Source organism: Podarcis filfolensis (genome assembly GCF_964270895.1).
Source record: "Podarcis filfolensis genome assembly, chromosome: 11".
NCBI lineage: Eukaryota > Metazoa > Chordata > Lepidosauria > Squamata > Lacertidae > Podarcis > Podarcis filfolensis.
In genome coordinates this window covers 51,779,323-51,804,580 of record NC_139613.1, presented here as the reverse complement: position 1 = coordinate 51,804,580, position 25,258 = coordinate 51,779,323, and the positions used below count along the sequence as shown (strand labels likewise).

The 25,258-nt window shown below is 46.2% G+C and overlaps 1 protein-coding gene across 3 annotated transcripts in view; it reads left to right on the top strand.

The window, feature by feature from the left end:
- S1PR3 (sphingosine-1-phosphate receptor 3) overlaps positions 1-25,258 on the top strand; it is a 71,645-nt gene that overhangs the window by 34,853 nt on the left and 11,534 nt on the right. The window contains exon 1 of one of the 3 annotated variants that reach the window (XM_083577080.1): positions 19,057-19,370. The exons of 1 other annotated variant lie outside the window; for it this stretch is intronic. The gene's annotated coding sequence lies outside the window, so the exon portion shown is untranslated. One more of the 3 variants, XM_083577082.1, reaches the window with a different exon arrangement.

Below are 25,258 nucleotides of genomic sequence, written 5' to 3'. Positions count from 1 at the left end.
TCCAGACTGCCCCCTGCAGTGAAATTGTCAGAGACAAATGTTCCATTTGTTTAATAGATAAGATGTTTCTAAGGCTTGTTGTGAGACATCCCTGGGAAACCTTTGCATTGTTGTTCACTAGTTCAAACATACGTGGCTCATCGGGAGAGCAAGAGTTTTTAAGAGAAAATCAGAGAGACACCATACACAAACACTTCATACACATACGCAACACCCATTTGCAACTGTATGTCTTTATAGCATCAGCCCTTGCTTAATTCTGCAGGCATCTCTCAACCCCTCTTGTCACCCCCCAGGTCTGTAGCAACAAGCCATCATCCATTTTGGACCAAGTCCTCTGGAAGACCTCTTATTTCTCTTTTCTCTCTAAAACACCTTCTAACTTCAGAGTCCAAGCTCTTAGGGAAGGGGTGGAGAGCCTGTGGCCCACCAGATGGAGCCTGGAGATGGAGCCCAGACAGTGGCGTGGCGTGGCGTGGGGCAAAGGGATGGTTGCTAGCGCAAGTTAGGAAGGATATTAATAAACAATATATCCTCTCCTGCCACCCTGAACATTCCCACAACTATCACACACAGGTAATACTAGTGGGCTTCCCACAGGCTCGTAGGTTGGACACTGTGAGTACAGGGAGCTAAACCAGATGGGCCCTTGACCTGATTTAGCAGGGATCTTAACAAATAATGTCCCCAAGCCATAGCATTTGAATATCTGAAGTGTGTCAAGACTGGCAGCTATATGTTAAGAAATGTTTGACTATCATGTATGCATTCAGCTGAAAAGTGTTTCCAAGATGATGACAATCTCTTTTACAACAACAACAACAACAACAACAACAACAACAACAACAACAATTTATTTATACCCCACCCATCTGGCTGGGTTTCCCCAGCCACTCTGGGCAGCTTCCAACAAAATATTAAAATACAATAGTCTATCAAACATTAAAAGCTTTCCTAAACAGGGCTGTCTTCAGATGTCTTCTAAAAGTCTGGTAGTTGTTTTTCTCTTCGACATCTGGTGGGACGGTGTTCCACAGGGCGGGTGCCACTACCGAGAAGGCCTTCTGCCTGGTTCCCTGTAACCTCGCTTCTCTCAGGGAGGGAACAGCCAGAAGGCCCTTGGAGCTGGACCTCAAGTGTCCGGGCAGAACAATGGGGGTGGACACGCTCCTTCATGTATACTGGACTGAGGCTGTTTAGGGCTTTAAAGGTCAGCACCAACACTTTGAATTGTGCCCTGAAACGTACTGGGAGCCAATGTAGGTCTTTCAGGACCGGTGTTATGTGGTCTCAGCGGCTGTTCCTATTCACCAGTCTAGCTGCCTCATTCTGGATTAGCTGTAGTTTTAGCAGTGAAGGAAAAAAACCTGGTATGGATTTGTCCAAGGTCGCACAGGGTTGAACTATCTCTTCTGGGATTGGGATACAAATGTTTTTAGACCATAAAGCTGTAACGTTACTTGACAGCATGCTATGACAAATCATCTGGGCATTTTGATGTATAACCTATGTCGTTTGACCTGCACTATGATTTACAGCTTCTAGAGCTACACTGAATCATGTTGACTTGTGCTCCCCCCTCCCCCCTTTTGCATTCTGCTTAATTTTAAGCACAGTGGTTCGTATGTCATTTCTGAGATGATCTGCATTTGAAAGTACAGCTACTAATGGCCCTTGCAAGTTAGAAAACAAAGAAAAACGCTTATCTGAATACTGAACTTGTCATTGTCCATCTTGGAACTGAGAGTAAACAACGGAATGAAGTTCTGCCAATGCTACTGGCATGAGAGAGTTGTATTTGATATAGTTGTACAGAAACAGAAGTCAAGAACTAAAGCCTAATCTAGCATTTTATTTTGGGTATAATAAAATGGGGCCAGCACGCCACATACTTCTTGCTTGAGAATACATAAAGGTGAAGGGACCCCTGACCATTAGGTCCAGTCGAGACCGACTCTCACCCCGTCACGGGGATTCAAACCACCAACCTTTCGATCGGCAAGCCCTAGGCTCTGTGGTTTAACCCACAGTACCACCCGCATCCCTGAGAATACATATCTTAATATAAACTTCCATGAGGGTGTAAGTTTCAGAGAAACCCATAAAACCAGATGTATTGGCCTTCGTCATGTCAAAAACCCTCTTGGTAAAATGGTTTCTTGTTTTGCTTTCTATTTAAAGCTATTTTAAAACCTGCTTTGTTTTATTTTTTTTAAAAAATTATCAATGGGTTGGATCCAAATTTTTTAAAATTCTTGCACAAATCCCTCTGTACCCATTTGTCTGAAATTTGGCAGGATCCATCCCCTCAAAAGGGACGGCTTTGTCTGCCAATAAATAAAAGAGGTTTTTATTTATTTATTTTAAAAAAAATTCTCAGGTTTTAAAAACTCCTTGCACAACCCCCCCAACAACAACTAAGTGCCTGAAATTTGCCAGGCATCAAACTCTCCAATGAGGTTGCTGTGCCTGAAAAGATATATAAAAATAAGTAAATAAAAATGTTGTTGATTTTTCCTGTTGGAAAAGACATCTGCATTGACTCTTAGCTGAGAATTCTCTCATAGCATTACATTCAGGAAGATTTGTAGCAAAGCTATGGTTACATCAGTGGCGGAGCATATGAATGCGCTGCCCAGGGCAGGCGTGCTCCCGAGGGGGATAGGGTGCTCCCGAGGGGGACGGGGCGCAAACGGTGCCCTCCCAGGTGCAGGATAACTGCTCGGGTGCACGGAGCAGCACGCGCGCTGTAGCCAGGAGCGGAGCGAGCCATCCATGGGGACAGAGCAAGCTGCTGATGGCGGACATTCGGTGCGCCACCCAGCTGTGACTCTCAAGGCTCCACCAGCTGTCAAAATGAAGGCAGAAGGGGGGAATGCAGCTGGCAAAGTGGCGCAGCTCCTCCCCCTTTCCCTGACGGGATAGGCTTGGGAGTCATGGGCAGGCAGCACGCCAAATGTCACCCCCCTCAGCGAAGACACCCGGGTTGGTCCGCCCCCCCCTTCCTCTGCCCCTGGGTTAAAAGGTAAAGGGACCCCTGACCATTAGGTCCAGTCGTGACCGACTCTGGGGTTGTGGTGCGCCCCCAACTTAACAGTTCATCTCGCTTTATTGGCCGAGGGAGCTGGCGTACGGCTTCCGGGTCATGTGGCCAGCATGACTAAGCCGCTTCTGGCGAACCAGAGCAGTGCACGGAAACGCCGTTTACCTTCCCGCCGGAGCGGTACCTATTTCTCTACTTGCACTTTGACATGCTTTCGAACTGCTAGGTTGGCAGGAGCTGGGACCGAGCAACGGGAGCTCACCCCGTCGCGGGGATTCAAACCACCAACCTTCTGATTGGCAAGTCCTAGGCTCTGTGGTTTAACCCACAGCGCCACCAGCATCTCAATGCCCCTGGGTTACATGCATGCAAAAATAACCTTGTTTCGTAAAGTCCTTCCACGGAAGGTGCAATGAGTAACATTTGCCACCAGGGGTTGATTCTTCTCCCATGTCTTGATAGTTTTCAAAAAGCTGTGTCAAAAAGCTGGATTTCCCATATCTGCTATCCAAAACCCACTTCCATCTTTCCTATCTGATATAGCCAGTGAAAGCAATCTGGGAAAGTCCTTGCTGGGATTCTAGCACCCGATCATATAAACTGCCATCCAGGAAGAAACTGGAATGGATAATAAGTTGCTGAGCTTTTTTCCCCGTTTATTTTTCAGGAAAATTGCCAGAAAATACACTGCCGACATGGGTTGGCATGCGTCCGGATTTCCCCGGACATTTTTAGCAGTTTCCGCCCAGCCACTGCTTCCGGCTGCAGTATTCCAGGTATGTCCGGGAAATTCCGGATGTATGGCAACCCTATTAAATCTCAAAATTACCCTCAAATTTTAAGAGCTGATATAGGATTTGGGGGTTAGTTTAGATGATGCCTATGGATCCCACCCATGCCTGTGGTTTTGCATGCGTGCAACTATGTATTCAACATCCAATGTATATATAAATTTGGCTCAAAGCCTTCTATGAGCCAGAAGTACACGCAATCCATTTGTGGGGTGATGAGACTGAATGATACCCTTGCATTCCCCTTGATGGCGATCTCTGTGTACTACTGCAAGATAAAAACGGATTATCCTAGACTCGATGAATATCCAAGCTTTGGAACTTAGCCTCAGTCAGGAGTTCTGGAACTTTATCATAGTAAATCACCCCTGGGGGAGGTGGGAATATCAAGAAATGGTGTTTCTCCCAAAGGTATGGACATTTCCCATTTCCAACAGCCTCAAGCAGGAAATAGTTTGTATCTGCTGTGTGGGCAGCAGAAGCCGCCTCACTTCCTTGTTTTCAACAAGACCATCTCATGGGACAGGCCTGTGTCAGAAAGAGCCAAGGGCAATGTCATGTTTCCCAGGCCAGACGCTCAAACCTACCTTCTCATTGAAGGCTGAGAAGTTGTTTCCAGTATCCATTGCATAATAGCAGAATTAACCTATCTTTTGGTAACAGTTGAACTGGGGAAAGCAGGGTGGTAACATTTGCATGTTGAGGTCCCCAAGCCACCCCCCAAATAAATCACAATTCACACAGAATTTTTGTTTAAGGTTTTTGGCATAATTTTGGCCACAACTTTATTAAAATACATAATGTGAGTGGTTGCTTAGGCATTGGTTACGACTATCTGTCCCCCCGCCCAGGGACAGAACTGACTTCCGCCACCCTGCGAAAGTCAGTAAGGGAAAACATTATGGGGAGAGAAAGGAGCTGGGCGCCAGGCTTTCACCTCTCCCCGAATGCTCCCAGGGCCCAAGCCCCTTGCCAGGGATTCGGACAAAAGCATGGTGAGCCCCTGGATTCCTTTAACAGAATTCCCTTGCAGCAGCAGCATGGGAGGGGCAGGCATAGCCAACCCTTACCCCTCCACCAACCAATTTTTTAACCAATGCCTAACTGCAGCCTTACAAGTTGTGACGATTTGCCATACAGTAGGCAAAAACCAAATGGCACCAGCCAATCTGCCAAATGGAAAAAATTCCTACCAGGCCCCTGCCCCAACGGCAGACGACCCCATGACAGGCATAGCAAGGTCAAACGCAACAGCCCTAAATTAGGAAGGGCGGGCAGGCGATCCAATGTGCGCAGTGAAAAGAGGAAGCTCAATGTTGTGTGTGAGGAATATATAACGTTCGGGCTATCCAGCAATTTGCTAACATCAAAATCTCCCCAACAACCCAGAATAGCCCAATCACAGTCATGGCCATCTAGACAATCCCGCCCAGCAAACAAAAGGGGGTGTTCTGCTAGACCCCCAACGCAACACGTGCTCTCCATGAAGGAGAACACACTTTGTTCAAAGAATGTTAAGGAACTTCAGGCTGTGTGTGTCTGTGTGTGTGTGTGCGCACGCGCGCATGCGCGCACACACACACACAGAGAATGTTGGATTAAGAATTTTAGAGGCCCTAAGATTTTGGGGGCCCCATATATATCTACCGTACTTTTCCGTCTATAAGACACCCCCATGTATAAGATGCCCCCAATTTTTGGAGACTGGAATTTAAGAAAATGGGGGGAGATGGCACAAAGTTGTTGAGATTTTTGGGGAGAGAATTGAGCAGAGTTGTTGAGCTTTTTGGGGGGAGGGGGATTACCAAGGGTTGTTAAGCTTTCTTTAGAGGGGAATGATGAAAACCGCTCACACGCACGCGTTGCAAAATCCGCCTCCCGTCTGTCCCCTCGCTGACAGAAGCTGCCAATTGCCTGCCCAATTACTGCAGCATCACCCAGTCAACACTACCCATTGACACAGCAACCAATAACATGCACAATAGCCGCTGACAGCCGCGACAGCAACCAATCAAACGTCCACCCTATGCACTACCCAGGTATAAGATGACCCCAACTTTTAGCATGATTTCTAAGGGGAAAAACATAGTCTTATACACGGAAAAGTATGGTAATTCAAAATATAAACAACAATAATAAACAAAATATTATTTTTCTGAAATGAAACAAAACATACAATAAGATGGAAAATGATGTTTATTTTTCTATATTTGTATAAATAATATATATAATATAATATTTTGTTTTATATGTCCCCCTTCCCAATATGCTTATTTTGCTGAATGGTTTATCAACACACACACACACACACACACACACACACACACAGAGACAGTATTACACACACGCACACACACAAACACACACACACACACACACACTGTATTTCCCAAAAATATATTGTGCTCAAAGCAATTCACAGAAAAGAGAGAGCTGTTATTATTTCTATTTATTTCTATTTATTAAGCATCATCTGCTTGTCATCCAAAGGTCTCCAAGTGACTTACATTTGGAGGGGGGGATATGTAAATGCATTATACCATAGAAAAAACACCTAGATTTTTATACTCGTTTGAGCCAATACTATCCACTCTGAGAGCTAATGAAAGCAATGTTTTCATGCTGTGAATAAAGTCTTTTTAGCACATAATTTCAATAAACCTTTAAATAGCAATGGACATGCTCTCAGGAAGTGCCCATGACTTGTTTTTTAAAAAAAATATTATAATGATCTTGGGACACAATAGATATTTAATAGCTTTTCGGGTAGGTGCGGGGGAGAGCAAAAAAATATATCTGTAGATATAGAACATTCTGTTTCCTTCCTATTGTTCAGTCCAAACAAAAAAGCAGACTAAAGGGTAAAGCTGTCTTTTTTACTCAAATTGGTTCTGTGCAGCAGCTGAGCCTGTCTTTCCCAGATGTTTAGACTAGGGGTTACATCCAGCTCTCTGTTTTCTGGAGCTCTGTCGGTGCAATAAGACTTCCATTTCCCCTCCTCCTTTCTGCCTATCCCGAAGTGAACTTTAGGGGTTTTTGTACATGTTTATTTTTCTATCCAAAGGCCAGGACAAACTTCTAGCAATAGTATTAATACAGTGGTACCTCGGGTTCAGTACTTAATTCGTTCTGGAGGTCTGTTCTTAACCTGAAACTGTTCTTAACCCGAAGCACCACTTTAGCTAATGGGGCCTCCTGCTGCCGCTGCGCCGCCGCTGCACGATTTCTGTTCTCATCCTGAAGCAAAATTCTTAACCCGAGGTAATATTTCTGGGTTAGCGGAGTCTGTAACCTGAAGCATATGTAACCTGGAGCGTATGTAACCCAAGGTACCACTGTACAGTGGTACCTCGGCATGCGAACGGGATCCGTTCCGGAGCCCCGTTTGCATCCCGAACAGAACGCAAGATGCGACGGCGCATCTGCGCATGCAGGTCGCGTTTCTCCGCTTCCGCGCATGCACGTGACATCATTTTGAGTGTCTGCGCGAGCGGGGAAACCTAGAAGTAATGCATTCCGTTACTTCCGGGTTGCTGCGGAGCGCAACTTGAATGCGCTCAACCCGAAGTGCATTCAACTCGAGGTATGACAGTCATACCTTGGAAGTCGAACGGAATCCGTTCTGGAAATCACTTCAACTTCCAAAACGTTTGGAAACCAAAGCAGGGCTTCCGAATGGCTGCAGGAAACTCCTGCAGCCAATCGGAAGCCCCGCCAGACATTAGGCTTCCAAAAGCAGTTTGCAAACCGGAACAGCCACTTCTGGGTTTGTGGCGTTTGAGAGCCAAAACATTTGAGAACTAAACTGTTCAAAAACCAAGGTATGACTGTAATGTAATTTTAAAGCTTCCATTTCTCTTCCATAAAGTGCTGAAATCTGCAAGTGAGCAACTTTAGAATGAGCTGTTGTGGTCCAGCATATCTGAAGGTTACCAGGTTGGGTGAAACTGCTTTATAGGGGGAGGGGGAACCTGAATTTTTTTCCAAAGGGCATATGGTCTCAGAACCCAGGTTTCTAAGAACCCAGGTTTCTAAGAACCCAAGATTTGATTCAACAACAGGGTGATAGTGGCAAGCGGAATCGAACTTATCTTTCTGGTCCTCTGTTCATGATTTCCCTGTACAATCGTACCTTGGTTTTCAAACAGCCTAGTTCTCGAACATTTTGGCTCCTGAACACCGCAAACCCAGAAGTGACTGTTCCGGTTTGCAAACTATTTTTGGAAGCCGAACGTCCGATGGGGCTTCCGTGGCTTCCGATTGGCTGGAGGAACTTCCTCCAGCCAATCAGAAGCTGTGCTTTGGTTTTCAAACGTTTTCAAAAACCCGTTCTGCTTCCAAGGTACAGCTGCACACTACATTCAGCAATGAATGCGGTCAAAATGTTCTTCTCGAATTCCAAGGGTTTGGGTATTCCACATCTCTCAATTTCTGCACACTGTCACATCTGATTGCGAGGAAGGAAGAAACAATTACAGCTGTCTGCTGCAGTAACCTGAAGGCTTTGCCTCCAATCAATCCCACAGAGGGTACCATGAACCAGGTAGAAAAGAATGCATCTGGGAAAGCAAAGAAACTATACTTAACATTCTCCACACATCCATTCCCATAATCATTTCACATGCTCAAGTTCCATATTGTTTGAAAGATGGAGAACTGGATCAGAGAAGGGGTTTTTTTTTTCCATTTAAAAATGCATTAAAGTCCCTGAACACATGAGATTGATTAGGTGAAGTCCATTTGCCTGATTTTGTTTCCAAGGGAAATGTGAAGCGATTATGGTGAGTTCCTGCAGAGGAGCATTCATCTAAAATTCTTCTCAGGCTCATTTATCTCCAAACAGCTGCTAAATGGATATACCTGGAATGAAGCCACATTAAACAGCAGCTCTTAAGAAACAGCATCGTTTCCTTTTCTTCGGGGCTAGCAATTTTTATTTTTTTTATTTTATTTTTAAAAATACACTCGAACGCTGCAAAGAAATTGGTTGAAACATATTCTATTTTAAGACACACCACATCACCCTTATGTTGTTGTAGGGTTCTAACTGATATGGCAGGTTCAAAAGTTTGACTAAACGTTCGTGAAATAAGCTTACTTTATTTATATTGCTCATAAAGGAATTTAAGACTCTCTGGCTAAGGTCTTGTGAGCATATTACATTTTTGCAGTGATTGACTATGTGATAAATAGCATTTTCCCTGAGGATCACTGCCATCCTTTCCCTAAATAAAGATGGGTTGCGGTTTCTTTTGGGAGGGGGGATTTTTGCTTGGTTTCAGTGAATTGCTTCCAGATTCTAATTAGGACCAAAACAAATAACTTTATTGTACTAGCCATTGGCCTTGACAAATCTGAATCAAAAATAAATGCCCGTAAAGAGATGCAGCGGCACAAATAATAGCCTCTGTTTAGATCTCTGCGTCGCCCTTGCAGTTTAATTAGGACAAAAGGTATGTTTCCTTGAAGAAGAAAAACAGTTGCTTCTTGGTAGAGCTACAAGACGCAAACTCTGAATCAGAGGTTTGTAATTGCACCAAAGGGATGTGGGTGGCGGTGTGGGTTAAACCATAGAGCCTAGGACTTGTTGATCAGAAGATCGGCGGTTCAAATCCCCACGACGGGGTGAGCTCCTGTTGCTTGGTCCCCGCTCCTGCCAACCTATCAGTTCGAAAGCACGTAAAGTGCAAGTAGATAAATAGGTACCACTCTGGCGGGAAGGTAAACGGTGTTTCCGTGCACTGCTCTGGTTTGCCAGAAGCGGCTTAGTCATGCTGGCCACATGACCCGGAAGCTGTACACCGGCTCCCTCAGCCAATAAAGTGAGATGAGCGCCACAACCCCAGAGTCGGCTACGACTGGATCTAATGGTCAGGGGTCCCTTTACCCTTTACCTTTTAATTGCACCAAAATACATAGGGACTTAAGGTGAAATTCAACTAAATTTTCTCACTACCACAAGGATTAGTGCTGGAACAAGAGGATTTTCCCACCCTCTCCTCCCACCATGGGTGCCTTCCAAATCTGCCCCAAAGGGTCCGGTGAACCCCCAGAACAGATATAGGGGTACAAAGGGAGAGGAGAGAGGTAGAACATTACATTGTGCAAGAAACAAATCCTTGTGCTGACGGAACGTTCACCTTAGCACTATATTGAATTATAGCCCTTAATTTAATCCAGTTCCACTAAAGGCTTGCATTATTAGATCAGATCAGTACATCAGGCAAGCTGCAGGTTGAAGGAATCAGCAAATACATGAGAAGTTAAATGCATGGCTAACCATGAGCTAAGAGGTTGAGCCAACAAGTGGCATGTCCCTGCAGCTTCCTTTTGAAGAGTGGGGCAGAAACAGTTCCTTGCATGGCAAGCAGCTGGTGTCCTAAGACTGGGCAAGCAGACATGCCCTCCCTTGAGTGGGATGGCCCTGGGAGGTATGTTTATATTGGACTCTGGCATCTCCATGTCCCTGGAAATGGAGGCACAGTTGGGGTCAGCTCAGGACTAGGCTTGCTCTCAGTTGCCTCCTGTCAGGAATGAGCCAGCTCCAAGCGAAGGTTTGCAGCCAACTGCAGAAAGCAGCCAGGACCAGAGAGGCTTAGATGTTAGTCAGGCAGAGGAGAGCCGGCTACTGCAGGCTTTGGCTCTTTCTGACCTTGACAGACTGGCTGATAAGGCAGTAGCTGAGAGCAGGCTAGAACACAGTCAAAGCTCACAGGAAGCACAAAAAGACATGAACAGTCTCAGAGACAGCCTCTCAGAAAGGGAAGTGGTGGGAGCTGATTCACCAAGTCTGAAGAGTCGGTGAATGGGAGGGCTGTTAGATAGGAAGTAAAACCAGAGATGTAAGGGTCATAAGTTCAATATCTGCTGTCACTGCTGGAAGGAGTCTTCAGAAGGGTCATCTTGAGTAATGATGCTGGAGGATTTGTTAGAGCTGTCCGGAGCTATCTGTTTGTTTTTGCAGTAAATCCTCCTTTTTAATTACCTACACTTACTGTGTTATTTAGCTGGGAACCTGGACTCCTCACACCTTCCCTAAAAGTGGAGCCCTGAGTGCTCACTGGAAGGACAGATCGTGAAGCTGAGGCTCCAATACTTTGGCCACCTCATGAGAAGAGAAGACTCCCTGGAAAAGACCCTGATGTTGGGAAAGATGGAGGGCAGAAGGAGAAGGGGATGAAAGAGGATGAGATGGTTGGACAGTGTTCTTGAAGCTACAAACATGAGTCTGACCAAACTGCGGGAGGCAGTGGAAGACAGGAGGGCCTGGCGTGCTCTGGTCCATGGGGTCGCGAAGAGTCAGACATGAGTAAACGACTAAACAACAATCATATCTCCTCTCAGTCTCCTCTTTTCCAGGCTAAACACACTCGGTTCCTTCGAGTGTTCCTCCTAAGGCTTAGTTTCCAGACCCTTGATCATTTGGTTGCCTTCCTCTGCACACATTCCGGAAACATTTGCAATTTTTGAAACTAAGTTATCAGCCTGTCTTTTCTTGCTGCTGTATAGAAAAGCACATGAATCTGACCTTTGAAGAGTTTGTTGAGTAAGCCATTTAAAACTTACTAAACGTGTGGTCTCTTTCTAGGCTAACAGAAGTGGGTAACTTTGGAAGAAACGCAGAAGGGGATATTTTAAAGGTCTAGAGGTCTATATTTCCAGGCTTTGCTTTGCTGCATGTTTTCTGATTTAAAAATCTCTGCTGGGGTTCTCAAGAGTACTTGCTCCAAACCTGGATCTAGGCATCCTTTTATTCTTTAACCAAACCATCAAAACCCAACTAGGCAGACAACTGTCTTAAGATAAAAGGCAAAGTTAAAGGTAAAGGGACCCCTGACCATTAGGTCCAGTTGTGACTGACTCTGGGGTTGCGGCGCTCATCTCGCTTTATTGGCCGAGGGAGCCGGCGTACAGCTTCTGGGTCATGTGGCCAGCATGACTAAGTTGCTTCTGGCGAACCAGAGCAGCACACGGAAACGCCGTTTACCTTCCCGCCGGAGCGGTACCTATTTATCTACTTGCACTTTGACGTGCTTTTGAACTGCTAGGTTGGCAGGAGCAGAGACCGAGCAATGGGAGCTAACCCAGTCGCGGGGATTTGAACCGCCGACCTTCTGATCAGCAAGTCCTAGGCTCTGTGGTTTAACCCACAGCGCCACCCGCGTCCCAAAAAGACAAAGTTAAGCACTAGTAAATTGGGCCTTGCAGAAACCTCAGTGTGTGCTGCTTTCTGGAACCCACAATGGTAGCTTAATTCAAGGAGCTGGAAAATGCGTACCACAAACCACTTCATTTAGGACAGGCAATGTTCCAACAGTATCACAGCTCTCTCGATTCCAGTGCCAATTCTCTATTCTTATTCCTGTTGTCTCCATTGCATTTTCCTATCCCATCCAGATACTTGTCATTTGATTTTATTTCCTCTATCCTTTGACTATACAGCTTTTGACTTCCTCAACAAGTCCCGTTTCCAACAATCGTCCGCTTCCAATGTAACATTCTGTACTCACTCACTGATCGATTGGCTTTTGTATCTCCCTTCCCATCAAAATGGTCCTGAAGAGCTTTTAGGAGGCTTTTAAAAGGAATGGCACAGGCACCAAATACACGGAGATGTCACAAGGGAACTGTAATATTTCCCCATTGGATTCTTACCTGTGACCTTAGATTTCTGTCAGGCTCTGCCCTTTGATGCACACCAAAGCAGCTCAAAATGTAAGTGGTCAATGGATGTGGTGGTATGATCAGAACAAATAGTGAACTTACAAAACCAAGGCTGAAGAGGATTTGTGTATGTGTTGTATAATTATTATTATTATTATTATTATTATTATTATTATTATTATTATTTATACCCCACCCATCTGGCTGGGTTTCCCCAGCCACCCTGGGTAGCTTCCAACAGAATATTAAAATACAACAACCTATTAAACATTAAAAGCTTCCCTAAACAGGGCTGCCTTTAGATGTCTTCTAAAAGTTTGGTAGTTATTTTTCTCTTTGACATCTGGTGGGAGAGCGTTCCACAGGGCGGGTGCCACTACCGAGAAGGCCCTCTGCCTGGTTCCCTTTAACTTGGCTTCTCACAGCGAGGGAACCACCAGAAGGCCCTTGGTGCTGGACCTCAGTGTCCAGGCTGAACGATGGGGGTGGAGACGCTCCTTCTGGTATACTGGACCGAGGCCATTTAGGGCTTTAAAGGTCTGCACCAACACTTTGAATTGAGCTCGGAAAAGTACTGGGAGCCAATGTAGGTCTTTCAAGACCAGTGTTATATGGTCTCGGTGGTAACTTTGAAAGAAGTTTAGGACTCCCCCTTCCCTGATCTGATTTGGGGCCTAATCTGGGATTTCCTGCTGGGAACAGGTGTGTGCAGCCAAAGCACAGTGTGGGACTATTTGAAAGTCCTTTTGTAAACTGCCTCTCCTTCTCCCCCACCCACCACCCCACCGCACTGGAGGGTGACCCTGGGCTGTCTTAATCCAACGCGGCTGAAGCCTGATTCCACCTGAATCAGCTCAATTCTGTTCAGAGTCAGTGTGGTGTAGTGGTTAAGAGTGGTAGACTCATAATCTGGTGAACCGGGTTCACGTCTCCACTCCGCCACATGAAGCTGCTGGGTGACCTTGGGCCAGTCACACTTATCTGAAGTCTCTCAGCCCCACTCACCTCACAGAGTGTTTGTTGTGGGGGAGGAAGGGAAAGGAGAATGTTAGCCGCTTTGAGACTCCTTCAGGTAATGATAAAGCGGGATATCAAATCCAAACTACTACTACTACTACTACTACTACTACTACTCTTCTTCTTCTTCTTCTTCTTCTTCTTCTTCTTCTTCTTCTTCTTCTTCTTCTTCTTCTTCTTCTTAATCTGGTGCACAACCAGTGCTATTTTTCTAGAAAAAGAGGTGCCTGAGCTCACCATGAACTTCTCCCTTGCTCTCTTATAATAGCAATGGCTGAGAGATGCCAGAAATGATTTCCGGTGAGTTCCAGCTGGGAAAAAACCCCTGTACACAACCCTGAATTTATTTGCCCAAGGCTCTGAACCCTGCTTTCGTTAAAGTTGCAATCATGTTAAGTATCCTGGTGGAGAAAGAGGAAGAAAAGAGAATGGAGAATAATTTGGGGGCTTGAAACACTTCTGTCTTTTGAGGTGGGTTTTTGTGAGCCCCCAAGGCTCTTATCTGAACTAACAGAATTTCTCTGGTACCCTACAATTAGCCAGGTTACTTAATACAACACCGTGCTGCTAGATGGAGCCATGTAGTCTTCCAAAACACCCTAAAGAAAAATCAAGCTTTTTAAAAGGTGAGTTTCTGGAGCTCTTCTGCAGCTTCCCATTAATCTGCTGCTTGGGTGGGCTTCTGGAGAGGACATTACGAAATGGCAAATATATGTGGAAGGACATATTGAGGAATAACCTTGCAGAAGGAAGGGACCTTGCAGTTCTGTGGGAATTAGCTGCTTGACCATCTAGTCAAGTTCAATGCAATTAAACTGAAGCGATTTTAGAGATTTAACTAGTTTTTACTGTTGGGCACTGTATCTTGAAAGCCGCTTACAGAATATTGTAGTTAAGCAGTATATAAATTGCTCAGCCAAACAAACAAACAAACAGCTAGCTAGCTAGCACAGTTCCTCCTCTATGCATGCTGGTTGAACTTGTATAGCAACCATAGTGGAGATGGTCAGGACCACAGTTTCCTGCTCGCATCTATGCTTCTTTACATTACGTGCGTAGAAAGGTGCTCTGTACTCACGAATACCATTACGTCTTGCAGTTCCACCCCCTCTTCTGTTACTTCCTGTGGAGACCAGGAGACAACCAGAACAAAATTACTTTTTGAAAGGTGATGGGGAAAAGAGCATTTTATTTGAGATGGGAGATCCCGAAGTGGTGACTTAGCAGGAAAACGAATGGGCGTGATTAATGGGTTGAAACATTATTTGTGCCGTACAATGGCCCAGCGTGTCCACGCAGTAACACTCCCCCCAAAGGAGCCCTTTAGACAAATTCACACACTTTGCAGCCGCTGATGCAGTGATGCATTCTGCTGGAACTGGTCTCACTGTGCGTCTTTTCAGCCGTGCTGTCAGCGTGCCCAAAATCTGCGCAGCCTTCCCAGAATTCAGCGTCCCTAACACGGTCAGCTTGGCCTCTGGCAAGGGTCTACTGTGGAGTAAAAGTCAGAGACTAGCAGTGCATTGGCTTTGCTCTGAGGCTACTGTTTCAACAACAACAACAGGCTAAAATAGCAGCTTCACACATGGTGTTTGTGCTGCCCCTATTGGCTCCTTGAGATATTTCAGTAAATGCAAGGAGCGATGCTAAACTCAATGGAGGCAGCAGAAAAGTGCCAAGAATTGGACAAACTTTTTGTTCTGTTGTGTGTGTGTGTGTGCGTTTTAAAAAATCTATTGTAGCTATATCTGATTTTTTAAAAACAAAAAACATTTAAATGGGTTCCTTTAGTTCAGGGATGACTAAACCGCGGCCCTTCAGATGCGGCTGAACTCCAGCTTCCATTAGCGCCATTCAGCATAGCTGATGGTCAGAGGAGATGTGGTCCATGCTTTTTAACCACCAGCTTAAAACAATATAAAGATGATCAACGCTGGCTGAATCAATCCAGATTCACACCGTTTTAACAGCAGCAGCTGGACCAATTTGAGGCAAAGGTTTACAGGGACTCAAAAGGCAAGAGGTGGGAGGAATGGAAGAGGGGAAGAAGCATGGTGCTGATAATGCCCGGGTTGCAGGATCAATGCATATTCTGCATTGCAGGGGGTGGGATTGGACCAGGCTACCTCAACCTCGGCCCTCCGGATGTTTTTGGCCTACAACTCCCATGATCCCTAGCTAGCAGGACCAGTGGTCAGGGATGATGGGAATTGTAGACTCAAAACATCTGGAGGGACGAGGTTGAGGAAGCCTGGACTGGACTCTACAAAATGAGGATGCGGGAATATGAGAGGAGAAGTTGGAAGGGGAAGTTCCAGGTTCAATTTCTGGCACTTTCAGTTTAAAAAGGAAGCAGGTATCAGGGGCTGGGAGAGACCCTCTGGGCCTGAGACTCTATTATCTAGCAGTCAAGATAGGCAATACTGAGCTATATGAACAAATCACCAGACCTGCTATGAGGCCAGTTCTCATGTTTCTGTGACATATTAAGCCAACGTTGCTTTTCCATTAGACGGAGGTGCCACACAATCCTAATGCTTTACTCAAGTTCAATGCAGTTTATGAGCATCAGAAGATTCCTGCTTCTTCAGGCCAAATGTCCAGCATCAGGATCTCACCATGGTCAGCCAAATACTCATGGGAAGGCCAAAAGCAGAACAGGAGCACAATAGCACTTTCCCTGGTTGTGCCGTCCCAGAAACTGGTACTCAAGAAGGCTACTTGCAACCTTCTTCCTTGAATTTGTCTAATCTTCTTTTAAAGCCAGCCAAGTTGGTGGACATCACTGTCTCCTGTGGGAGCAGATTTCATCATGTCACACTGTCTGCTGTGTGAAGAAGCAATTCCACCATGCATAATTTTACACATCCCTATCCGGTCTCCTTTTAATTTACTTTCCTCTAAACTAAAAAGCCTCCGATTGTGGCTACTTTTCCTCATAGAAGAGATGCTCCAAACCTTGATCTTTCCGATTGCTCCCTTTTCGAACCTTTCTCAGCTCTACAATATCCTTTTTGGGGAGGGGCGAGCAGATCTCTACACAGTACTCCAGATGTGGTGGCACCATAGAATTTCATAGTGACGTTATGATACCAGCAGTTTTATTTTCAATTCCTTTTCTGTGCCCCTGAAGGACCAGGTGCACAGCCTGGGAATCATTTTGGACTCACAGCTGTCCATGGAGGCGCAGGTCAATTCTGTTTCCAGGACAGCTGTTTACCAGCTCCATCTGGTACACAGGCTGAGACCCTACCTGCCCACAGACTGTCTCGCCAAAGTGGTCTAGTTAGAAACTAGAAACTAATCCAGAATGCGGCTGCCAGACTGGTGACTGGCAGTAGCCACTGGGACGATATAACACCAGTCCTGAAAGACCTACATTGGCTCCCAGTACATTTCTGAGCACAATTCAAAGTGTTGGTGCTGACCTTTAAAGCCCTAAACAACCTCGGCCCAGTATACCTGAAGGAGCGTCTCCACCCCCATTGTTCAGCCTAGAACAGAAGTCCAGCTCCGAGGGCCTTCTGGCAGTTCCCTCACCACGAAAAGCGAGGTTATGGGGAACCAGGCAGAGGGCCTTCTTGGTAGTGGCGCCAGTCCTGTGGAACGCCCTCCTATCATATGTCAAGTAGATAAACAACTATCTGACTTTTAGAAGACATCTGAAGGAAGCCCTGTTTAGGGAAGTTTTTAATGTTTGATGTTTTGTCACTTGATGATGATGATGATGATAGGAGCCACCCAGAGTGGCTGCGGAAAACCCAGCCAGATGGGTGGGGTATAAATAGGTTGTTGTTGTTGTTATTCCTAATGGTCCATGCCTTTATCAAGCTTGCCCCTGTGACCTGTTCCTGGTCTCATTCCTGGGCAGTTCAGACCCCAGGAGCATATCTGTGAAATGAAGGCCTCATCTACACATTTGTTTGAGCCATATTTTGATCATGCTGCATACCAGTTACTTCCCCCATTCCCCCACCCACTGTCCGGGAGCTTCTCTGAGACCGTGCCTTGCAAAAACGTGATATAACCTGTCAAATCAGATCCTATCAGATGCAAGGGATTTTGCTTTGCTGCACTTCAGTTCAAGGGCGCAAGACTGGACTTTGGCAAGGCACAGCCAGAGAGCAAAATGGAAAGCCCTTGGGCCTGGGAGAATTCACTGGTACACAATGTGATCAAAATGCAGCTCAAGCGAAACTGTGGATGAACCCCAAGATTCTTTGCCCTGCCATGTGTCTTGCCTTGGCCATTTTACCTGTTCACATCTTCTATGAATTTGACAAATTCATGGAGGAAAAGGCTACCGAAAGCTACTAACCACAATGGCTAAGATCTGCCTCCACAGATGGAGGCAGCAATGCTTCTGAATCTTCTTCTTTGGAGATCACTCATAGCCAGGTCTTCCATAAACACAGTCCTAACAGTGAGTCTGTGACTGTGGAGACCAATTCTGGATCCACACGTCCTTCTGCAGTGGGGACATTGGTTTCCGGATGGGAGCTGATCCTGGATGTTTAACTACAGGTAGATGGGCTATTGGCTTGATCCAAAGTGTATGTCTACTTAAGGATTAACAGCAACCAGTAGTCTCTAATAATAATAGACTCCATCTTTCCAAGAATGGACATAGAAGAAACCACAACATCCTCTGGCATTTGTAGCCCCAGCAGGAAACCCGGAAGTACCGGAACGGGTTTCGCCGGTCGCACATGCGCAGAAGTGCTAAATCGCACTTTGCGCATGTGCAGAAGTGCCGGGTCGCAACCTGCGCATGTGCAGACACACAGGCGTGGGTTGCGAATGCTGTGGGTTGTGAACGTGCATCCCGCACGGATCACATTCGCAACCCAAGCGTCCACTGTAGTTATGTTGCCAACCCTAGGAGAAACTAGATCAACATATGCGCAATTCATGGTATGCACACACTTAAAGCTACTTTAAAATACTTAACTGAAGTTCTTAAAAATTAAATATGCCAGCCTATATGCTAACAACTATCGCTTTCCATTAAAAAAAAAAAAAAAAGCAATTGAAATCCCCTCTCCTGGTTAGTGCTTGCCAGCTCCTACTCCAAAAGGGACTTGGACAAGTGAATTAACCAGCCAGGATTGCTCAGTCGGCAGAGCATGAGACTCTTAATCTGAAGGTCGTGGGTTCAAGCCCCATTTGGGATGAAAGATTCCTGCATTGCAGGGGGCTGGACTAGATGACACTCTGGCGCCTACAGTTCTATAATTCCCTGGTTAAGTGTGCATGGGATTGCTGCCTGAGCTGGGAGAGCCTCGCAGGTAGAAACTTTTCCTTTTTTCACCCAGCCCCGCTGACATGCAAGCGGGGCTCCCTTCCCAGGCCATGCGCCTCGGGTCCGACAGCCTTCTGGAATTGCCACGGATGGGAAACAAGAGAGTCGAGCGGGAGCGACAGGGATGAGACAGGCGAGCAGGGGGTGGGCGAGATGCGATCCTGGGAGGCGCGTTGGAGGAGGGGAGGCTGGCCGGAGAAGGAATGTAGACGGAGCGCAGCAGGGAGCAGAAAGGGCCGGGATGGGGTGTGTGAAACAGGACATGGAGCGGGGGCGACCTCGCGAGGGAGGAGCCCGAGGAGGGGGCGGGCGGCGGCGGCAGCAGCTTCAGCATCTCCTCGCAGGCTGCCGGGGAAGTTGGCCGCGCTTGCACGGGACGGCGGGCTCTCCAACAGCGCAGCGCCCGCGGGATCAATTGGATCCACGCTCTGGCCAACAGCCGCGAAGGGGAAAGGGGACGATCGGACGGAAAGAGCGCCGGACTCCGGGTATATAAGGAGCTCCGAACGTCCCAGGATGTGGCGCGCCGGGCAGGGAGCCGCGTCGGAACGAGGTGAGCGGAGGCGCGCGGGATGGAACGCCGGGAGACTCCGCGAAGTTTGGGGTGCCGTTTACACGGCAGTGGTCTCTAATCCGAATTAGTGTGACCCGCTTGGGGATGGAACGCCAAGGGACTCTCGGCTGACGCTTGGGGTGCCGTTTACACGTCAGTGTTCTGTCATCCGAATTAGTGCGAACCGGTTGGGGAACGGGATTTTTTTTTGGGGGGGGGGGGATCGTGAGTCCTAGGGATCTAGAGGGGGGGGATGGTTAGCTCAGCATTGCGCTCCTGCGATATGACAAGGACTGGCCATCCTTTTCCCGCAGCGTGGTTTGTATTACCATTTTGCCTCAGGAGTCTATAAAAGTTTGCAACGCTTTCCGGGGGAGAGGAGATGCCTCTGGATTTCCACCATCGTCAACTGCTGGGAGACTTAACTGGTGGTGGTGGTGCGTTGATAATACTGTAGTTATAATAATAAACCACAAAGGGAGAGAAAGCAGGGGCCTCATCTAAAACTTTTCCTCACCTGCTTTCTGCTGCTTCTGCTCAGTTTGTTCATTTGACTCGTAAAAGTTGAGTTGCATGTGTGCGCGCGTGTGTCTCTTTGGCCGCAAAGCTGTTTGTCTTGGAAGACTTTGCCACTGAAAGCAAAGAGGATGGTGACTGATGGATCTCCAAATTACTTGGGATGCTGAAGAATCGCGCTGTTAAAAAGGGTGCGGGAAGAACTGGCTTCCTGCAAAGTTCTTGCCCGACGAGGTTTGCCCAGAGCTTTTGTGTGTTGGGATGCCGAGCCATAACGAGAAGCAAAACTAGCACCCAGTTTGTAGAGCATGAGACTTTAAATCTCACGGTTGTGGATTTGAGCCCCATGTTGGGCAAAAGATTCCTGCATCGAAGGGGCGTTGACTAGATGACCCGTGTCCCTTTCAACTCTATGATTCTATTATTATTATTCACTCCTAAAGGGTGTATGAGTGCCACTGGGTGCCTGTGGCCACCCCTAGTTATTCTTGATGGTCTTTATTTGTACATGTTGCGGGTTCAACATGCATGTGTGTACACAACCCTGGTCTCCATTCTGAGGTTTGCGTTGGCAGAGATCAGTCCCCCCACCATGTGGCTTGGGGATTAGAAATATGAGTGAACTGATCATGGGGCTGGCTTTTGGGGAAACATAGCAGCAAGGAAGAGAGAACATGAGATGAACAGGCTCTCATCGATCATTTACACTGTGGGATCATTTAAACCAGAGCATTCCAAACTGTGTGTCGGCTGCAGTGTGTAGGTGTGTCGTAAGAAAGCTCCCTGTGCTCCTCCTGGGGCTGGAAAGGGGTTAGTTTAACCTCAGGTTTGCTAGTAAAACTGAATTACTGTGTTGCAAAATTATGCATGTCTAGGAAAAGTGTGTCACCGACATGAAAAGTTTGGAAAGCTCTGATTTAAACTGTGATTGGCTGTGATTCCTGCATCATAGGACTAAGTGACCCATTGGGTCCCTTCCAACTCTACAATTCTGTGATTCTATAATTCTACGAAACAGCCACAACCCCCTTGTCCTGAGGACCATTGTGCATGTTACAGGAAGCGCCCCAAAGCCTGACTCTTTTGCACTTCCAGGTTAATGTGCAAAATAGGGGACTTGTGGGTGTTCCCTGTGGGGAGGTATGTAAATCAACCAGGAAAAGGCCAATTCACGATTACTTCCGTGTGTTAACAAAATAGTAATAAGAAATGGCCCTGATAATAAGAGACAGTTGGGATTGAGGAATCTGGACCAGAGAAGAAGAATAAAGCAATTTCTAGAGGTTCAGACTAGCCAAAATTTCCAAAGTAAGAGCTCGTGGTGGAACTGTGGCATCTGAAATTGAGAACACCCATTATGGTCTCTGGGAGTGTAAAGTATGGAAATAAAGGCTACCCATTACATGTTATGGGATTGTGGTGTTTTAGAGTATGAGACGGTCTCCTTAAATAAGGGGTGTCCTTTCAAATTAGTGTTCTATCTTATTTTAGCTATGGCTCAGGAACTAGAGCTAGATGAAAGGATCTGAGCTCTCTGTTGCCAGTGTCCACAAATGTGCCAAACACCACTCCAAAGTACTTAGGCTACAGACATGATGGGCCCTTCTGTTTGTTATGCAGCCTCCTGCGTTTTAAATTTCTCCGCAGTTCACATGATTGTTGTAGAGGAAAGGGAGCACTGCACTCAACCATCTCCCGCCCCCAATTTCATTTTGGTAGGGGTTCCCTTTGGCTGGGCCCTAAAACCTGCAAAGTATAGTGGTTCACCAAGTCTTGCTAATCACTCAATATTGATTCAAATTACCAGTGTGTGCAAGACACGTTCACAGTCACAAAACCCAGCTGTGATGTGAAAGCTGAATGTATCAAGCTATGTTTCCATGTTCCTAACTGCCCACCCATTCATTCTAGTATTATCCCAGTACAGGAATTGATTGGTGTGGTTTAACTCTCAAACCTTCTGTGATTTTATGGCTTTCTGGAGAACCTCTGAAAAGTAATGTTGGGTTCTTGGAGATGCAAAAAGATTGAGGGAACGTTCTTTCATATGTGGTGTAAAGAGTACTGGGAAATGATATATAATGAATCAGGGGGAAATGTTTAAAAGTACCTTTCAAAAAAAACCAGAGTTCTTTTTGTTGGGGATAATTCAGAGGAAAATTCCCAGGCATCAAAAAAGACTATTTATGCTACTACTGCGGCCCGTGTTTTGTTAGCCCCAAAATGGAAAATGGGCGAGGCCCCAACGAAAGAAGAGATGCAACTTAAGTTGACAGAATATGCACAACTTGCAGACCTAACATATAGAATAAGAGAACAAGAAGAACATACGTTTAGAGTAGATTGGAAAACGTTTATTGAATATATGGGAAATAATTGTGTACAGCTAAAAACACTGGCAGCATTAAGATAAATTCAGCAATGTAAATAAGCTATGATGTATGTAATAATGGGATACTGAATGGTATAGTTTCTGTAAAATATACAGGGATTTATAATAGGTAAAATGAACCATGGAAAGAGAAGAAGGGAAGTCATTGATAGCTTAAGGATGTATAAATTAGTGCTTTAAATTGTAAAACAGAAAATTTAATAAAAATTTTATATATATATATATATATATATATATATATATATATATATATAAACTAATGTTGGGTTCCCTGAGAATGTTGTGTTCAGTTAGGGGTGGGGAGACTGTGGCCCTCCAAATTGTTGCCTACACCTCCCATCATCCCTGACCACTGGCCATGCTAGCCATACTGGATGGGGCTTATGGGGCTGCAGTGTAACAACATCTGCAGGACTACAGCTTCCTGTGTTATGTTCATAACCCACACATGTTCCTTCTTCATCATGCCTACTCATGGGAACTAATTGAATAAAACAAGGGGGGAGTTCAGAGTCATCCAGTACCCATGGGATCAGAGGTATAAGTGACCTCCAAGAATACAATGGCTAGCCTCATCCATTAGGTGCCAACCAAAGGGTATTTAAGGAGATAGCAAAAATCACTGGGTTAAAGCTGACTGAAAGTCCAGAGGTAGAATTATTACCAATTTACGATGGGGTGGAAGGTTCACAGGCTATGAAGGACTTGCTCACAAATTTATTGACATCTGCACAAATTATTATAGCCAGGAAGTGGAAGGGGCAAGCAGAATATAAAATGGAAAAGGTGTGGGATATAGCTATTAATGATAAATTAACATGTGCCATTAAGGCAAGATGGGGAATACGCAGGAGAAATGATTTTGAGGAGATATGGAGGGTGTTTGTAGAATTTGTACTGTTAAAAGGAAAGGGGTCAAACCATTGCAAGAGGTGTTGAAATTTTGGGAGGTTGGATAGTTACAATGGAATGGGCTCAGTGGTGGGATACACATTTTTATTTTTATTTATTTATGATTATTGTTGAAAAAGGGATGTGGGTGGCGCTGTTGGTTGAACCACAGAGCCTAGGACTTGCTGATCAGAAGGTCGGCAGTTCGAATATCTGTGACAGGGTGAGCTCCCGTTGCTTGGTCCCTGCTCCTGCCAACCTAGCAGTTCAAAAGCACGAAGTGCAAGTAGATAAATAGGTACCACTCCGGCGGGAAGGTAAATGGTGTTTCCGTGCGCTGCTCTGGTTCACCAGAAGCGGCTTAGTCATGCTGGCCACATGACCCAGAAAAACTGTCTGTGGACAAACGCTGGCTCCCTCAGCCTGTAAAACAAAATGAGCACCACAACCCCAGAGTCATCCGCGACTGGACCTAATGGTCAGGGGACCCTTTACCTTTACCTTTACTTTGTTGAAAGAAAAAGATGCCAACCAAACATTGACCAGTGGGTGATCAGTTCTCAGCCCGAGAGCAGTGGGAGGGCTATTAAAGGTTGCCATGTGTCCTCTTTTTCATGGGTAGAGTCGTCATAGTGATCCATAGTTAAAAGCAGAAGTTGGCAAATGTGTCCTCTTGTTTTGCTCTTCAAAATATGGCAACCTTAGATGTGCATGCCTAGGGTTCCTCCATGGGGAAGGATGCTTGGATAGATGAGGGTTCACATCCCTAGGAAAGGAGCCTTACTTGCATACATAAGAGCCAACTCTTAGGGACCAAGGTCCCTTTGCTGCCCCCCCTCCAATAAAATATTTGTGGGGACATGGACCCCAAAGTTGATGGACATTGCCATTTTAATGGTGGACAGGCCCGGGGCCCAGTCGCTGCAGTGGCACTGGAGAGCCAGAGGTAAGGTGGGCAGTGTCAGGGTGCTACATGTGGTGGCAGTGGCAGGGGGTGGAGGATGAGCGGCCACAGCAAAATTTTTGAGGTTCCCTGGAGTTGGTGCCACTGCTTCAAATGGACACCAGTTATGCATTGGCCTGTCAGAGTTATCGTATCTGTCATCGTCTAAGGCACAGCTTCCCAAACTTTGCATGTTGGTGACACACTTCTTAGATATGCTGTCAGGCATCAGAGGATCCCCACACCCCTGGCAGGTTGCCAGGAACGAATAAGACAAGGGAAGTTCTTACCAATGCTTTTTTATTCAATATTCACAGAGAGAGGCTTGGAAATGCAGCCGCTTGGAGTAATGACGTCTCCACCCCCTCCCTCTCTCCCTTCATGCGTCATCACTATGGATGCTGAGGTGTGCCCTCTGCCTTTGAGCTCTTTGCTCTCCTACTTTCAAGGCTTGCCGTGTTCTGGGAGAGGGGGGGGTCTGGAATGCTTTCTAAAGACACTGAAGAGTTTGGATTTGATATCCCGCTTTATCACTACCCTAAGGAGTCTCAAAGTGGCTAACAATCTCCTTTCCCTTCCTCCCCCACAACAAACACTCTGTGAGGTGAGTGGGGCTGAGAGACTTCAGAGAAGTGTGACTGGCCCAAGCTCACCCAGCAGCTGCATGTGGAGGAGCGGGGAAGGGAACCCAGTTCACCAGATTATGAGTCCACCACTCTTAACCACTACACCACGCTGGCACTGAGTCCATCAGCTGTCTCTCTTCTTCTTCTTCTTCTTCTTCTTCTTCTTCTTCTTCTTCTTCTTCTTCTTCTTCTTCTTCTTCTTCCCTGGTGCTTCTTCTTCTTCTTCTTCCTCCTCCTCCCCCTCCCCCCATTATTTCCCAGCTTTCCCCCTCATCTTCCTCTGAGCTGTCACCTCCCTCAAACCCCTGTTGTAATTCTGAACTGTCTCCTTCTTCTCTAGAAGAGTCGGGCTGGGGAGGCAGTCTTCCCCATCCCTCCTTTGCCCACTCCCTGACACATGCATAATTTTGCAACACAGTAATTCAGTTTTACCAGCAAACCAGAGGTTAAACTAACCCCTTTGCAGTCCTGGGAGGAGTGTGGGAAGGGTTTGCACGGCACACCTACACACTGCAACCGA